Below are 22,244 nucleotides of genomic sequence, written 5' to 3'. Positions count from 1 at the left end.
TCCCAAACACACACACAAACAGAAACAGGCAAGGTCTCCCAAACACACACACACACACACACACACACACACACACAGAAACAGGCAAGGAGTCCCAAATACACACACACAGAAACAGCAAGGTCTCCCAAACACACACACACACACAGAAACAGGCAAGGTCTCCCAAACACACACACACACACACAGAAACAGGCAAGGTCTCCCAAAAACACACACACAGACAGAAACAGGCAAGGTCTCCAAAACACACACACACACACACACACTGAAACAGGCAAAGTCTCCCAAACACACACACACACAAACAGGCAAGGTCTCCCAAACACACATACACACACACAGAAACAGGCAAGGTCTCCCAAACACACACACACAAACAGACACAGAAACAGGGAAGCTCTCCCAAACACACACACAAACAGAAACAGGCAAGGTCTCCCAAACACACACACACACACACACACACACACACACACACACACACACACACACACACAGAAACAGGCAAGGTGTCCCAAATACACACACACAGAAACAGCAAGGTCTCCCAAACACACACACACACACAGAAACAGGCAAGGTCTCCCAAACACACACACACACACACACAGAAACAGGCAAGGTCTCCCAAAAACACACACACAGACAGAAACAGGCAAGGTCTCCAAAACACACACACACACACACACACTGAAACAGGCAAAGTCTCCCAAACACACACACACACAAACAGGCAAGGTCTCCCAAACACAGATACACACAGAAACAGGCAAGCACACACACACACACACACACACACACACTCACACACAGAGAAACAGGCAAGGGCTCCCAAACATACACACACAAACACACACAGAAACAGGCAAGGTCTCCCACACACACACAAACACACACAGAAACAGGCAAGGTCTCCCAAACACACACACACACACACACACAGAAACAGGCAAGGTCTCCCAAACACACACAAACACACACAGAAACAGGCAAGGTCTCCCAAACACACACACACACATACACACAAACAGAGAAACAGGCAAGGTCTCCCAAACACACACACACAGACAGAAACAGGCAAGGTCTCCCAAACACACACAGAAACAGGCAAGGTCTCCCAAACACACACACATACAGAAACAGGCAAGGTCTCCCAAACACACACACACACACACACACACAGAAACAGGCAAGGTCTCCCAAACACACACACACACACAGAAACAGGCAAGGTCTCCCAAACACACACAGAAACAGGCAAGGTCTCCCAAACACACACACACACAGAAACAGGCAAGGTCGCCCAAACACACACACACACACACACACACAGAAACAGGCAAGGTCTCCCAAACACACACACACACACACAGAAACAGGCAAGGTCTCCCAAACACAGACACACACACACACACACAGAAACAGGCAAGGTCTCCCAAACACAGACACACACACACACACACTGAAACAGGCAAGGTCTCCCAAACACAGACACACACACACACACTGAAACAGGCAAGGTCTCCCAAACACAGACACACACACACACACTGAAACAGGCAAGGTCTCCCAAACACAGACACACACACACACACTGAAACAGGCAAAGTCTCCCAAACACACACACACACAGAAACAGGCAAGGTCTCCCAAACACACACACACACACAGACACAGAAACAGGCAAGGTCTCCCAAACACACACACACACAGACAGAAACAGGCAAGGTCTCCCAAACACACACACAAACAGGCAAGGTCTCCCAAACACACACACACACAGACAGAAACAGGCAAGGTCTCCCAAACACACACACACAGAAACAGGCAAGGTCTCCCAAACACACACACACACAGAAACAGGCAACGTCTCCCAAACACACATACACACACACACAGAAACAGGCAAGGTCTCCCAAACACACACACACAAACAGACACAGAAACAGGGAAGCTCTCCCAAACACACACACAAACAGAAACAGGCAAGGTCTCCCAAACACACACACACACACACACACACACACACACACACACACACAGAAACAGGCAAGGAGTCCCAAATACACACACACAGAAACAGCAAGGTCTCCCAAACACACACACACACACAGAAACAGGCAAGGTCTCCCAAACACACACACACACACAGAAACAGGCAAGGTCTCCCAAAAACACACACACAGACAGAAACAGGCAAGGTCTCCAAAACACACACACACACACACACACTGAAACAGGCAAAGTCTCCCAAACACACACACACACAAACAGGCAAGGTCTCCCAAACACACATACACACAGAAACAGGCAAGCACACACACACACACACACACACACACACACACACACAGAGAAACAGGCAAGGTCTCCCAAACATACACACACAAACAGACACAGAAACAGGCAAGGTCTCCCAATCACACACACACAGAAACAGGCAAGGTCTCCCAAACGCACACACATACACACACACAGACACAGAAACAGGCAAGGTCTCCCAAACACACACACACACACACACACACACACACACACAGAAACAGGCAAGGTCTCCCAAACACACACACACACACACACACACAGAGAAACAGGCAAGGTCTCCCAAACACACACAGAAACAGGCAAGGTCTCCCAAACACACACACACAGAAACAGGCAAGGTCTCCCAAACACACACACACACACACACAGAAACAGGCAAGTTCTCCCAAACACACACACACAGAAACAGGCAAGGTCTCCCAAACACACACACACACACACACACACACACACACACACACACACACACACACACAGAAACAGGCAAGGTCTCCCAAACACACACACACACACACACACACACACACACACACACACACACACACAGAAACAGGCAAGGTCTCCCAAACACACACACACACACACACACAGAAACAGGCAAGGTCTCCCAAACACACACACACACAGAAACAGGCAAGGTCTCCCAAACACACACACACACACACACACACACACACAGAAACAGGCAAGGTCTCCCAAACACACACACACACACAGAACCAGGCAAGGTCTCCCAAACACACACACACACAGAAACAGGCAAGGTCTCCCAAACACACACACACAGACAGAAACAGGCTAGGTCTCCCAAACACAGACAGAAACAGGCAAGGTCTCCCAAACACACACAGAAACAGGCAAGGTCTCCCAAACACACACACACACACAGAAACAGGCAAGGTCTCCCAAACACACACACACACAGAAACAGGCAAGGTCTCCCAAACACACACACACACACAGAAACAGGCAAAGTCTCCCAAACACACACACACACAAAGAAACAGGCAAAGTCTCCCAAACACACACACACACACACAGAAACAGGCAAGGTCTCCCAAACACACACACACACAGAAACAGGCAAGGTCTCCCAAATACACACACACCCAGAAACAGGCAAGGTCTCCCAAATACACACACACACAGAAACAGGCAAGGTCTCCCAAACACACACACACACAGAAACAGGCAAGGTCTCCCAAACACACACAGAAACAGGCAAGGTCTCCCAAACACACACAGAAACAGGCAAGGTCTCCCAAACACACACACACACACAGAAACAGGCAAGGTCTCCCAAACACACACACACACACACAGAAACAGGCAAGGTCTCCCAAACACACACACACACACAGAAACAGGCAAGGTCTCCCAAACACACACACACACAGAAACAGGCAAGGTCTCCCAAACACTCACACACACACACAGAAACAGGCAAGGTCTCCCAAACACACACACACACACACACACACACACACACACACACACACACACACACACACACAGAAACAGGCAAGGTCTCCCAAACACACACACACACACACACACACACACACACACACAGAAACAGGCAAGGTCTCGCAAAAACACACACACACAGAAACAGGCAAGGTCTCCCAAACACACACACACACACACACACACAGAAACAGAGAAACAGGCAAGGTCTCCCAAACTCACACACACAGACAGAAACAGGCAAGGTCTCCCAAACACACACAGAAACAGGCAAGGTCTCCCAAACACACACACACACAGAAACAGGCAAGGCCTCCCAAACACACACACACACAGAAACAGGCAAGGTCTCCCAAACACACACACACACAGAAACAGGCAAGGTCTCCCAAACACACACACAGAAACAGGCAAGGTCTCCCAAACACACACACACACACAGAGAAACAGGCAAGGACTCCCAAACACACACACACACAGAAACAGGCAAGGTCTCCCAAACACACACACACACAGAAACAGGCAAGGTCTACCAAACACACACACACACAGAAACAGGCAAGGTCTCCCAAACACACACAGAAACAGGCAAGGTCTCCCAAACACACACACACAGAAACAGGCAAGGTCTCCCAAACACACACACACACAGAAACAGGCAAGGTCTCCCAAACACACACACACACAGAAACAGGCAAGGTCTCCCAAACACACACACACACAGAAACAGGCAAGGTCTCCCAAACACACACACACACAGAAACAGGCAAGGTCTCCCAAACACACACACACACAGAGAAACAGGCAAAGTCTCCCAAACACACACACACACAGAAACAGGCAAGGTCTCCCAAACACACACACACACAGAAACAGGCAAGGTCTCCCAAACACACACACACACAGAAACAGGCAAGGTCTCCCAAACACTCACAGAAACAGGCAAGGTCTCCCAAACACACACACACACAGAAACAGGCAAGGTCTCCCAAACACACACACACACACACACACACACAGAGAAACAGGCAAGGCTCCCAAACACACACACACACACACACACACACACACACACACACACAGAAACAGGCAAGGTCTCCCAAACACACACACACACACACACACAGAAACAGGCAAGGTCTCCCAAACACACACACACACACAGAAACAGGCAAGGTCACCCAAACACGCACACACACACAGAAACAGGCAAGGTCTCCCAAACACACACACACACACAGACACAGAAACAGGCAAGGTCTCCCAATCACACACACACACACACACACACACACACACACACACACACAGAGAAACAGGCAAGGTCTCCCAAACACACACAGAAACAGGCAAGGTCTCCCAAACACACACACACACAGAAACAGGCAAGGTCTCCCAAACACACACACACACAGAAACAGGCAAGGTCTCCCAAACACACACACACACAGAAACAGGCAAGGTCTCCCAAACACACACACACACAGAAACAGGCAAGGTCTCCCAAACACACACACACACAGAAACAGGCAAGGTCTCCCAAACACACACACACACAGAGAAACAGGCAAAGTCTCCCAAACACACACACACACACACACACACACACAGAAACAGGCAAGGTCTCCCAAACACACACACAGAAACAGGCAAGTTCTCCCAAACACACACACACACAGAAACAGGCAAGGTCTCCCAAACACTCAGAAACAGGCAAGGTCTCCCAAACACACACACACACAGAAACAGGCAAGGTCTCCCAAACACACACACACACACAGAGAAACAGGCAAGGCTCCCAAACACACACACACACACACACAGAAACAGGCAAGATCTCCCAAACACACACACACACACAGAAACAGGCAATGTCTCCCAAACAGACACACATACACACACACACAGAAACAGGCAAGGTCACCCAAACACGCACACACACACAGAAACAGGCAAGGTCTCCCAAACACACACACACACACACACAGACACAGAAACAGGCAAGGTCTCCCAATCACACACACACACACACACACACACAGAAACAGGCAAGGTCTCCCAAACACACACACACACAAACAGGCAAGGTCTCCCAAACACACACACACACACACACACAGAAATAGGCAAGGTCTCCCAAACACACACACACAGAAACAGGCAAGGTCTCCCAAACACACACACACAGACAGAAACAGGCTAGGTCTCCGAAACACACACAGAAACAGGCAAGGTCTCCCAAACACACACACACAGACAGAAACAGGCTAGGTCTCCCAAACACACACACACACAGAAATAGGCAAGGTCTCCCAAACACACACACACATACACAGAAACAGGCAAGGTCTCCCAAACACACACATACACACACACACACAGAAACAGGCAAGGTCTCCCAAACACACACACACACAGAAACAGGCAAGGTCTCCCAAACACACACACACACACACACACAGAAACAGGCAAGGTCTCCCAAACACACACACACACACACACACACACAGAGAAACAGGCAAGGTCTCCCAAACACACACACACAGACAGAAACAGGCTAGGTCTCCCAAACACAGACAGAAACAGGCAAGGTCTCCCAAACACACACAGAAACAGGCAAGGTCTCCCAAACACACACACACACACACAGAAACAGGCAAGGTCTCCCAAACACACACACACACAGAAACAGGCAAGGTCTCCCAAACACACACACACACACAGAAACAGGCAAAGTCTCCCAAACACACACACACACACAGAAACAGGCAAAGTCTCCCAAACACACACACACACACAGAAACAGGCAAGGTCTCCGAAACACACACACACACAGAAACAGGCAAGGTCTCCCAAATACACACACACACAGAAACAGGCAAGGTCTCCCAAATACACACACACACACACAGAAACAAACAGAAACAGGCAAGGTCTCCCAAACACACACACACACAGAAACAGGCAAGGTCTCCCAAACACACACACACACAGAAACAGGCAAGGTCTCCCAAACACACACAGAAACAGGCAAGGTCTCCCAAACACACACAGAAACAGGCAAGGTCTCCCAAACACACACAGAAACAGGCAAGGTCTCCCAAACACACACACACACACAGAAACAGGCAAGGTCTCCCAAACACACACACACACACAGAAACAGGCAAGGTCTCCCAAACACACACACACACAGAAACAGGCAAGGTCTCCCAAACACACACACACACAGAAACAGGCAAGGTCTCCCAAACACACACACACACACACACACACACACACACACACACAGAAACAGGCAAGGTCTCCCAAAAACACACACACACAGAAACAGGCAAGGTCTCCCAAACACACACACACACACACACACACACACAGAAACAGAGAAACAGGCAAGGTCTCCCAAACACACACACACACACATACACACAGAAACAGAGAAACAGGCAAGGTCTCCCAAACACACACACACAGACAGAAACAGGCAAGGTCTCCCAAACACACACAGAAACAGGCAAGGTCTCCCACACACACACAAACACACACAGAAACAGGCAAGGTCTCCCAAACACACACACACACACACACACATACACACACACACACAGAAACAGGCAAGGTCTCCCAAACACACACACACACACACAGAAACAGGCAAGGTCTCCCAAAAACACACACACAGAAACAGGCAAGGTCTCCCAAACACACACACACACATACACACAAACAGAGAAACAGGCAAGGTCTCCCAAACACACACACACAGACAGAAACAGGCAAGGTCTCCCAAACACACACAGAAACAGGCAAGGTCTCCCAAACACACACACATACAGAAACAGGCAAGGTCTCCCAAACACACACACACACACACACACACACACACACACACACACACACACAGAAACAGGCAAGGTCTCCCAAACACACACACACACACAGAAACAGGCAAGGTCTCCCAAACACACACAGAAACAGGCAAGGTCTCCCAAACACACACACACACAGAAACAGGCAAGGTCGCCCAAACACACACACACACACACACACACAGAAACAGGCAAGGTCTCCCAAACACACACACACACACACAGAAACAGGCAAGGTCTCCCAAACACAGACACACACACACACACACAGAAACAGGCAAGGTCTCCCAAACACAGACACACACACACACACACTGAAACAGGCAAGGTCTCCCAAACACAGACACACACACACACACTGAAACAGGCAAGGTCTCCCAAACACAGACACACACACACACACTGAAACAGGCAAGGTCTCCCAAACACAGACACACACACACACACTGAAACAGGCAAAGTCTCCCAAACACACACACACACAGAAACAGGCAAGTCTCCCAAACACACACACACACACAGAAACAGGCAAGCACACACACACACACACACACACACACACACACACACAGAGAAACAGGCAAGGTCTCCCAAACATACACACACAAACAGACACAGAAACAGGCAAGGTCTCCCAATCACACACACACAGAAACAGGCAAGGTCTCCCAAACGCACACACATACACACACACAGACACAGAAACAGGCAAGGTCTCCCAAACACACACACACACACACACACACACACACACACAGAAACAGGCAAGGTCTCCCAAACACACACACACACACACACACACAGAGAAACAGGCAAGGTCTCCCAAACACACACAGAAACAGGCAAGGTCTCCCAAACACACACACACAGAAACAGGCAAGGTCTCCCAAACACACACACACACACACACAGAAACAGGCAAGTTCTCCCAAACACACACACACAGAAACAGGCAAGGTCTCCCAAACACACACACACACACACACACACACACACACACACACACACACACACACAGAAACAGGCAAGGTCTCCCAAACACACACACACACACACACACACACACACACACACACACACACACAGAGAAACAGGCAAGGTCTCCCAAACACACACACACACACACACACAGAAACAGGCAAGGTCTCCCAAACACACACACACACAGAAACAGGCAAGGTCTCCCAAACACACACACACACACACACACACACACAGAAACAGGCAAGGTCTCCCAAACACACACACACACACAGAACCAGGCAAGGTCTCCCAAACACACACACACACAGAAACAGGCAAGGTCTCCCAAACACACACACACAGACAGAAACAGGCTAGGTCTCCCAAACACAGACAGAAACAGGCAAGGTCTCCCAAACACACACAGAAACAGGCAAGGTCTCCCAAACACACACACACACACAGAAACAGGCAAGGTCTCCCAAACACACACACACACAGAAACAGGCAAGGTCTCCCAAACACACACACACACACAGAAACAGGCAAAGTCTCCCAAACACACACACACACACAGAAACAGGCAAAGTCTCCCAAACACACACACACACACACAGAAACAGGCAAGGTCTCCCAAACACACACACACACAGAAACAGGCAAGGTCTCCCAAATACACACACACCCAGAAACAGGCAAGGTCTCCCAAATACACACACACACAGAAACAGGCAAGGTCTCCCAAACACACACACACACAGAAACAGGCAAGGTCTCCCAAACACACACAGAAACAGGCAAGGTCTCCCAAACACACACAGAAACAGGCAAGGTCTCCCAAACACACACACACACACAGAAACAGGCAAGGTCTCCCAAACACACACACACACACAGAAACAGGCAAGGTCTCCCAAACACACACACACACACAGAAACAGGCAAGGTCTCCCAAACACACACACACACAGAAACAGGCAAGGTCTCCCAAACACTCACACACACACACAGAAACAGGCAAGGTCTCCCAAACACACACACACACACACACACACACACACACACACACACATACACACACAGACACAGAAACAGGCAAGGTCTCCCAAACACACACACACACACACACACACACACACACACACAGAAACAGGCAAGGTCTCGCAAAAACACACACACACAGAAACAGGCAAGGTCTCCCAAACACACACACACACACACACACACAGAAACAGAGAAACAGGCAAGGTCTCCCAAACTCACACACACAGACAGAAACAGGCAAGGTCTCCCAAACACACACAGAAACAGGCAAGGTCTCCCAAACACACACACACACAGAAACAGGCAAGGCCTCCCAAACACACACACACACAGAAACAGGCAAGGTCTCCCAAACACACACACACACAGAAACAGGCAAGGTCTCCCAAACACACACACAGAAACAGGCAAGGTCTCCCAAACACACACACACACACAGAGAAACAGGCAAGGTCTCCCAAACACACACACACACAGAAACAGGCAAGGTCTCCCAAACACACACACACACAGAAACAGGCAAGGTCTACCAAACACACACACACACAGAAACAGGCAAGGTCTCCCAAACACACACAGAAACAGGCAAGGTCTCCCAAACACACACACACAGAAACAGGCAAGGTCTCCCAAACACACACACACACAGAAACAGGCAAGGTCTCCCAAACACACACACACACAGAAACAGGCAAGGTCTCCCAAACACACACACACACAGAAACAGGCAAGGTCTCCCAAACACACACACACACAGAAACAGGCAAGGTCTCCCAAACACACACACACACAGAGAAACAGGCAAAGTCTCCCAAACACACACACACACAGAAACAGGCAAGGTCTCCCAAACACACACACACACAGAAACAGGCAAGGTCTCCCAAACACACACACACACAGAAACAGGCAAGGTCTCCCAAACACTCACAGAAACAGGCAAGGTCTCCCAAACACACACACACACAGAAACAGGCAAGGTCTCCCAAACACACACACACACACACACACACACAGAGAAACAGGCAAGGCTCCCAAACACACACACACACACACACACACACACACACACACACAGAAACAGGCAAGGTCTCCCAAACACACACACACACAGAAACAGGCAAGGTCTCCCAAACACACACACACACACAGAAACAGGCAAGGTCACCCAAACACGCACACACACACACAGAAACAGGCAAGGTCTCCCAAACACACACACACACACAGACACAGAAACAGGCAAGGTCTCCCAATCACACACACACACACACACACACACACACACACACACACACACAGAGAAACAGGCAAGGTCTCCCAAACACACACAGAAACAGGCAAGGTCTCCCAAACACACACACACACAGAAACAGGCAAGGTCTCCCAAACACACACACACACAGAAACAGGCAAGGTCTCCCAAACACACACACACACAGAAACAGGCAAGGTCTCCCAAACACACACACACACAGAAACAGGCAAGGTCTCCCAAACACACACACACACAGAAACAGGCAAGGTCTCCCAAACACACACACACACAGAGAAACAGGCAAAGTCTCCCAAACACACACACACACACACACACACACACACACAGAAACAGGCAAGGTCTCCCAAACACACACACAGAAACAGGCAAGTTCTCCCAAACACACACACACACAGAAACAGGCAAGGTCTCCCAAACACTCAGAAACAGGCAAGGTCTCCCAAACACACACACACACAGAAACAGGCAAGGTCTCCCAAACACACACACACACACAGAGAAACAGGCAAGGCTCCCAAACACACACACACACACACACAGAAACAGGCAAGATCTCCCAAACACACACACACACACAGAAACAGGCAAGGTCTCCCAAACAGACACACATACACACACACACAGAAACAGGCAAGGTCACCCAAACACGCACACACACACAGAAACAGGCAAGGTCTCCCAAACACACACACACACACACACAGACACAGAAACAGGCAAGGTCTCCCAATCACACACACACACACACACACACACAGAAACAGGCAAGGTCTCCCAAACACACACACACACAAACAGGCAAGGTCTCCCAAACACACACACACACACACACACAGAAATAGGCAAGGTCTCCCAAACACACACACACAGAAACAGGCAAGGTCTCCCAAACACACACACACAGACAGAAACAGGCTAGGTCTCCGAAACACACACAGAAACAGGCAAGGTCTCCCAAACACACACACACAGACAGAAACAGGCTAGGTCTCCCAAACACACACACACACAGAAATAGGCAAGGTCTCCCAAACACACACACACATACACAGAAACAGGCAAGGTCTCCCAAACACACACATACACACACACACACAGAAACAGGCAAGGTCTCCCAAACACACACACACACAGAAACAGGCAAGGTCTCCCAAACACACACACACACACACACACAGAAACAGGCAAGGTCTCCCAAACACACACACACACACACACACACACAGAGAAACAGGCAAGGTCTCCCAAACACACACACACAGACAGAAACAGGCTAGGTCTCCCAAACACAGACAGAAACAGGCAAGGTCTCCCAAACACACACAGAAACAGGCAAGGTCTCCCAAACACACACACACACACACAGAAACAGGCAAGGTCTCCCAAACACACACACACACAGAAACAGGCAAGGTCTCCCAAACACACACACACACACAGAAACAGGCAAAGTCTCCCAAACACACACACACACACAGAAACAGGCAAAGTCTCCCAAACACACACACACACACAGAAACAGGCAAGGTCTCCGAAACACACACACACACAGAAACAGGCAAGGTCTCCCAAATACACACACACACAGAAACAGGCAAGGTCTCCCAAATACACACACACACACACAGAAACAAACAGAAACAGGCAAGGTCTCCCAAACACACACACACACAGAAACAGGCAAGGTCTCCCAAACACACACACACACAGAAACAGGCAAGGTCTCCCAAACACACACAGAAACAGGCAAGGTCTCCCAAACACACACAGAAACAGGCAAGGTCTCCCAAACACACACAGAAACAGGCAAGGTCTCCCAAACACACACACACACACAGAAACAGGCAAGGTCTCCCAAACACACACACACACACAGAAACAGGCAAGGTCTCCCAAACACACACACACACAGAAACAGGCAAGGTCTCCCAAACACACACACACACAGAAACAGGCAAGGTCTCCCAAACACACACACACACACACACACACACACACACACACACACAGAAACAGGCAAGGTCTCCCAAAAACACACACACACAGAAACAGGCAAGGTCTCCCAAACACACACACACACACACACACACACACACAGAAACAGAGAAACAGGCAAGGTCTCCCAAACACACACACACACATACACACAGAAACAGAGAAACAGGCAAGGTCTCCCAAACACACACACACAGACAGAAACAGGCAAGGTCTCCCAAACACACACAGAAACAGGCAAGGTCTCCCAAACACACACACACACAGAAACAGGCAAGGCCTCCCAAACACACACACACACAGAAACAGGCAAGGTCTCCCAAACACACACACACACAGAAACAGGCAAGGTCTCCCAAACACACACACACACAGAAACAGGCAAGGTCTCCCAAACACACACAGAAACAGGCAAGGTCTCCCAAACACACACAGAAACAGGCAAGGTCTCCCAAACACACACAGAAACAGGCAAGGTCTCCCAAACACACACACACACACAGAAACAGGCAAGGTCTCCCAAACACACACACACACACAGAAACAGGCAAGGTCTCCCAAACACACACACACACAGAAACAGGCAAGGTCTCCCAAACACACACACACACAGAAACAGGCAAGGTCTCCCAAACACACACACACACACACACACACACACACACACACACAGAAACAGGCAAGGTCTCCCAAAAACACACACACACAGAAACAGGCAAGGTCTCCCAAACACACACACACACACACACACACACACAGAAACAGAGAAACAGGCAAGGTCTCCCAAACACACACACACACATACACACAGAAACAGAGAAACAGGCAAGGTCTCCCAAACACACACACACAGACAGAAACAGGCAAGGTCTCCCAAACACACACAGAAACAGGCAAGGTCTCCCAAACACACACACACACAGAAACAGGCAAGGCCTCCCAAACACACACACACACAGAAACAGGCAAGGTCTCCCAAACACACACACACACAGAAACAGGCAAGGTCTCCCAAACACACACACACACACACACAGAAACAGGCAAGGTCTCCCAAACACACACACACACACAGAGAAACAGGCAAGGTCTCCCAAACACACACACACACAGAAACAGGCAAGGTCTCCCAAACACACACACACACACAGAAACAGGCAAGGTCTCCCAAACACACACACACACAGAAACAGGCAAGGTCTCCCAAAAACACACAGAAACAGGCAAGGTCTCCCAAACACACACAGAAACAGGCAAGGTCTCCCAAACACTCACAGAAACAGGCAAGGTCTCCCAAACACACACACACACACAGAAACAGGCAAGGCTCCCAAACACACACACACACACACACACACACAGACAGAAACAGGCAAGGTCTCCCAAACACACACACACACACACACACAGAAACAGGCAAGGTCTCCCAAACACACACACACACACAGAAACAGGCAAGGTCACCCAAACACGCACACACACACAGAAACAGGCAAGGTCTCCCAAACACACACACACACACACACACACAAACAGGCAAGGTCTCCCAAACACACACACACACACACACACAGAAATAGGCAAGGTCTCCCAAACACACACACACAGAAACAGGCAAGGTCTCCCAAACACACACACACAGACAGAAACAGGCTAGGTCTCCGAAACACACACAGAAACAGGCAAGGTCTCCCAAACACACACACACAGACAGAAACAGGCTAGGTCTCCCAAACACACACACACACAGAAATAGGCAAGGTCTCCCAAACACACACACACATACACAGAAACAGGCAAGGTCTCCCAAACACACACATACACACACACACACAGAAACAGGCAAGGTCTCCCAAACACACACACACATACACAGAAACAGGCAAGGTCTCCCAAACACACACACACACACAGAAACAGGCAAGGTCTCCCAAACACACACACACACACACACACAGAAACAGGCAAGGTCTCCCAAACACACACACACACAGATACAGGCAAGGTCTCTCAAACACACACCCACACAGAGAGAAACAGGCAAGGCTCCCAAACACACACACACACACACAGAAACAGGCAAGGTCACCCAAACACGCACACACACACACAGAAACAGGCAAGGTCTCCCAAACACACACACAGAAACAGGCAAGGTCTCCCAAACACACACACACACACACAAACAGACACAGAAACAGGCAAGGTCTCCCAAACACACACACACACACACACACAGAAACAGGCAAGGTCTCCCAAACACACACACACACACACACACACAAACAGGCAAGGTCTCCCAAACACACACACAAACACAGACACAGAAACAGGCAAGGTCTCCCATACACACACAGAAACAGGCAAGGTCTCCCAAACACACACACAAACACACAGAAACAGGCAACGTCTCCCAAACACACACACACACACAGAAACAGGCAAGGTCTCCCAAACACACACACACAAACAGACACAGAAACATGCAAGGTCTCCAAATCTCACACACACATACACAGAAACAGGCAAGGTCTCCCAAACACACACACACACACAGAAACAGGCAAGGTCTCCCAAACACACACACACACAAACAGGCAAGGTGTCCCAAACACACACACACACAGAAACAGGCAAGGTCTCCCAAACACACACACACACACAGAAACAGGCAAGGTCTCCCAAACACACACACACACACAGAAACAGGCAAGGTCTCCCATACACACACACACACACACACAAACACACAGAAACAGGCAAGGTCTCCCAAACACACACACACACAGAAACAGGCAAGGTCTCCCAAACACACACACACACAGAAACAGGCAAGGTCTCCCAATCACACACACACATACACAGAAACAGGCAAGGTCTCCCAAACACACACATACACACACACACAGAAACAGGCAAGGTCTTCCAAACACACACACACACGCACACAGAAACAGGCAAGGTCTCCCAAACACACACACACAGAAAGAGGCAAGGTCTCCCAAACACACACACACACACAGACAGAAACAGGCAAGGTCTCCCAAACACACACAGAAACAGGCAAGGTCTCCCAAACACACACACACAGAAACAGGCAAGGTCTCCCAAGCACACACACACACACACAGAAACAGGCAAGGTCTCCCAAACACACACACACACACACACAAACACACAGAAACAGGCAACGTCTCCCAAACACACAGACACACACACACACAGAAACAGGCAAGGTCTCCCAAACACACACACACAAACAGACACAGAAACAGGCAAGGTCTCCCAAACACACACACACACAGAAACAGGCAAGGTCTCCCAAACACACACACACACAGAAACAGGCAAGGTCTCCCAAACACACACACACACACACAGAAACAGGCAAGGTCTCCCAAACACACACACACACAGAAACAGCAAGGTCTCCCAAACACACACACACACACACACACAAACAGGCAAGGTCTCCCAAACACACACAGAAACAGGCAAGGTCTCCCAAACACACACACACACACACACACAGAAACAGGCAAGGTCTCCCAAAAACACACACACACACACACATACACACACAGAAACTGGCAAGGTCTCCCAAACACAGACACACACACACACACTGAAACAGGCAAAGTCTCCCAAACACACACATAAACAGGCAAGGTCTCCCAAACATACACACACAAACAGACACAGAAACAGGCAAGGTCTCCCAATCACACACACACACACACAGAAACAGGCAAGGTCTCCCAAAAACACACACACACAGAAACAGGCAAGGTCTCCCAAACACACACACACACACAGAAACAGAGAAACAGGCAAGGTCTCCCAAACACACACAGAAACAGTCAAGGTCTCCCAAACACACACACACACAGAAACAGGCAAGGTCTCCCAAACACATACAGAAACAGGCAAGGTCTCCCAAACACACACACACACACAGAAACAGGCAAGGTCTCCCAAACACACACACACACACACACACACACACACACACACACACACACAGAAACAGGCAAGGTCTCCCAAACACACACACACACACACACACAGAAACAGGCAAGGTCTCCCAAACACACACACACACACACAGAAACAGGCAAGGTCTCCCAAACACACACACACACACACACACACACAGAAACAGGCAAGGTCTCCCAAACACACACACACACAGAAACAGGCAAGGTCTCCCAAACACACAGACAGAAACAGGCTAGGTCTCCCAAACACACACAGAAACAGGCAAGGTATCCCAAACACACACAGAAACAGGCAAGGTCTCCCAAACACACAGAAACAGGCAAGGTCTCCCAAACACACACAGAAACAGGCAAGGTCTCCCAAACACACACAGAAACAGGCAAGGTCTCCCAAACACACACACACACAAAAACAGGCAAGGTCTCCCAAACACACACACACACACACACACACACACACACACACACACAGAAACAGGCAAGGTCTCCCAAACACACACACACACACACAGAAACAGGCAAGGTCTCCCAAACACACACACACACAGAAACAGGCAAGGTCTCCCAAACACACACACACACAAAAACAGGCAAGGTCTCCCAAACACACACACGCACACAGAAACAGGCAAGGTCTCCCAAACACACACACACACACAGAAACAGGCAAGGTCTCCCAAACACACACACACACAGAAACAGGCAAGGTCTCCCAAACACACACACACACACACAGACAGAAACAGGCAAGGTCTCCCAAACACACACACAGAGAAACAGGCAAGGTCTCCCAAACACACACACACACACAGAAACAGGCAAGGTCTCCCAAACACACACACACACACAGAAACAGGCAAGGTCTCCCAAACACACACACACACACAGAACCAGGCAAGGTCTCCCAAACACACACAGAAACAGGCAAGGTCTCCCAAACACACACACACACACACACAGAAACAGGCAAGGTCTCCCAAACACACACACACACACACACAGAAACAGGCAAGGTCTCCCAAACACACACACACACACAGACACAGAAACAGGCAAGGTCTCCCAATCACACACACACACACACACACACACACACACACAGAGAAACAGGCAAGGTCTCCCAAACACACACAGAAACAGGCAAGGTCTCCCAAACACACACACACAGAGAAACAGGCAAGGTCTCCCAAACACACACACACACAGAAACAGGCAAGGTCTCCCAAACACACACACACACAGAAACAGGCAAGGTCTCCCAAACACACACACACACAGAAACAGGCAAGGTCTCCAAAACACACACACACACAGAAACAGGCAAGGTCTCCCAAACACACACACACACAGAGAAACAGGCAAAGTCTCCCAAACACACACACACACACACACACACACACACACACAGACAGAAACAGGCAAGGTCTCCCAAACACTCAGAAACAGGCAAGGTCTCCCAAACACACACACACACAGAAACAGGCAAGGTCTCCCAAACACACACACACACAGAGAAACAGGCAAGGCTCCCAAACACACACACACACACACACACAGAAACAGGCAAGGTCTCCCAAACACACACACACACACACACACACACACACACACACACAGAAACAGGCAAGGTCTCCCAAACAGACACACACACACACACACAGAAACAGGCAAGGTCACCCAAACACGCACACACACACAGAAACAGGCAAGGTCTCCCAAACACACACACACACACACACACAGACACAGAAACAGGCAAGGTCTCCCAATCACACACACACACACACAAACACACACACAGAAACAGGCAAGGTCTCCCAAACACACACACACAAACAGGCAAGGTCTCCCAAACACACACACACACACACACACAGAAATAGGCAAGGTCTCCCAAACACACACACACAGAAACAGGCAAGGTCTCCCAAACACACACACACAGACAGAAACAGGCTAGGTCTCCGAAACACACACAGAAACAGGCAAGGTCTCCCAAACACACACACACAGACAGAAACAGGCTAGGTCTCCCAAACACACACACAGAAATAGGCAAGGTCTCGCAAACACACACACACATACACAGAAACAGGCAAGGTCTCCCAAACACACACATACACACACACACACACAGAAACAGGCAAGGTCTCCCAAACACACACACACACAGAAACAGGCAAGGTCTCCCAAACACACACACACACACAGAAACAGGCAAGGTCTCCCAATCACACACACACACACACACACACAAACACACACACAGAAACAGGCAAGGTCTCCCAAACACACACACACACAAACAGGCAAGGTCTCCCAAACACACACACACACACACAGAAATAGGCAAGGTCTCCCAAACACACACACACAGAAACAGGCAAGGTCTCCCAAACACACACACACAGACAGAAACAGGCTAGGTCTCCGAAACACACACAGAAACAGGCAAGGTCTCCCAAACACACACACACAGACAGAAACAGGCTAGGTCTCCCAAACACACACACACACACACAGAAATAGGCAAGGTCTCGCAAACACACACACACACACACAGAAACAGGCAAGGTCTCCCAAACACACACACACACAGAAACAGGCAAGGTCTCCCAAACACACACACACACAGAAACAGGCAAGGTCTCCCAAACACACACCCACACAGAGAGAAACAGGCAAGGCTCCCAAACACACACACACACACACACAGAAACAGGCAAGGTCACCCAAACACGCACACACACACAGAAACAGGCAAGGTCTCCCAAACACACACACAGAAACAGGCAAGGTCTCCCAAACACACACACACACACAGAAACAGGCAAGGTCTCCCAAACACACACACACACACAGAAACAGGCAAGGTCTCCCAAACACACACACACACACAGAACCAGGCAAGGTCTCCCAAACACACACAGAAACAGGCAAGGTCTCCCAAACACACACACACACACACACAGAAACAGGCAAGGTCTCCCAAACACACACACAGACAGAAACAGGCAAGGTCTCCCAAACACACACACACACAGAAACAGGCAAGGTCTCCCAAACACACACCCACACAGAGAGAAACAGGCAAGGCTCCCAAACACACACACACACACACACAGAAACAGGCAAGGTCACCCAAACACGCACACACACACAGAAACAGGCAAGGTCTCCCAAACACACACACAGAAACAGGCAAGGTCTCCCAAACACACACACACACACAGAAACAGGCAAGGTCTCCCAAACACACACACACACACAGAAACAGGCAAGGTCTCCCAAACACACACACACACACAGAACCAGGCAAGGTCTCCCAAACACACACAGAAACAGGCAAGGTCTCCCAAACACACACACACACACACACAGAAACAGGCAAGGTCTCCCAAACACACACACACACACACAGAAACAGGCAAGGTCTCCCAAACACACACACACACACAGACACAGAAACAGGCAAGGTCTCCCAATCACACACACACACACACACACACACACACACACACAGAGAAACAGGCAAGGTCTCCCAAACACACACAGAAACAGGCAAGGTCTCCCAAACACACACACACAGAGAAACAGGCAAGGTCTCCCAAACACACACACACACAGAAACAGGCAAGGTCTCCCAAACACACACACACACAGAAACAGGCAAGGTCTCCCAAACACACACACACACAGAAACAGGCAAGGTCTCCAAAACACACACACACACAGAAACAGGCAAGGTCTCCCAAACACACACACACACAGAGAAACAGGCAAAGTCTCCCAAACACACACACACACACACACACACAGAAACAGGCAAGGTCTCCCAAACACACACACACAAACAGGCAAGGTCTCCCAAACACACACACACACACAGAAACAGGCAAGGTCTCCCAAACACTCAGAAACAGGCAAGGTCTCCCAAACACACACACACACAGAAACAGGCAAGGTCTCCCAAACACACACACACACAGAGAAACAGGCAAGGCTCCCAAACACACACACACACACACACACAGAAACAGGCAAGGTCTCCCAAACACACACACACACACACACACACACAGAAACAGGCAAGGTCTCCCAAACAGACACACACAGACACACACAGAAACAGGCAAGGTCACCCAAACACGCACACACACACAGAAACAGGCAAGGTCTCCCAAACACACACACACACACACACAGACACAGAAACAGGCAAGGTCTCCCAATCACACACACACACACACACACACAAACACACACACAGAAACAGGCAAGGTCTCCCAAACACACACACACACAAACAGGCAAGGTCTCCCAAACACACACACACACACACACACAGAAATAGGCAAGGTCTCGCAAACACACACACACAGAAACAGTCAAGGTCTCCCAAACACACACACACAGACAGAAACAGGCTAGGTCTCCGAAACACACACAGAAACAGGCAAGGTCTCCCAAACACACACACACAGACAGAAACAGGCTAGGTCTCCCAAACACACACACACACACACAGAAATAGGCAAGGTCTCGCAAACACACACACACATACACAGAAACAGGCAAGGTCTCCCAAACACACACATACACACACACACACACAGAAACAGGCAAGGTCTCCCAAACACACACACACACAGAAACAGGCAAGGTCTCCCAAACACACACACACACACAGAAACAGGCAAGGTCTCCCAATCACACACACACACACACACACACAAACACACACACAGAAACAGGCAAGGTCTCCCAAACACACACACACACAAACAGGCAAGGTCTCCCAAACACACACACACACACACACACACAGAAATAGGCAAGGTCTCCCAAACACACACACACAGAAACAGGCAAGGTCTCCCAAACACAGACAGAAACAGGCTAGGTCTCCGAAACACACACAGAAACAGGCAAGGTCTCCCAAACACACACACACAGACAGAAACAGGCTAGGTCTCCCAAACACACACACACACACACAGAAATAGGCAAGGTCTCGCAAACACACACACACATACACAGAAACAGGCAAGGTCTCCCAAACACACACACACACAGAAACAGGCAAGGTCTCCCAAACACACACACACACAGAAACAGGCAAGGTCTCCCAAACACACACCCACACAGAGAGAAACAGGCAAGGCTCCCAAACACACACACACACACACACAGAAACAGGCAAGGTCACCCAAACACGCACACACACACAGAAACAGGCAAGGTCTCCCAAACACACACACAGAAACAGGCAAGGTCTCCCAAACACACACACACAAACAG

Source organism: Chiloscyllium punctatum, chromosome 47, assembly GCF_047496795.1.
Source record: "Chiloscyllium punctatum isolate Juve2018m chromosome 47, sChiPun1.3, whole genome shotgun sequence".
Taxonomy (NCBI): Eukaryota; Metazoa; Chordata; class Chondrichthyes; order Orectolobiformes; family Hemiscylliidae; genus Chiloscyllium; species Chiloscyllium punctatum.
The sequence above is the reverse complement of the archived record's forward strand: the minus strand, read 5'-3'. Positions refer to the sequence as shown.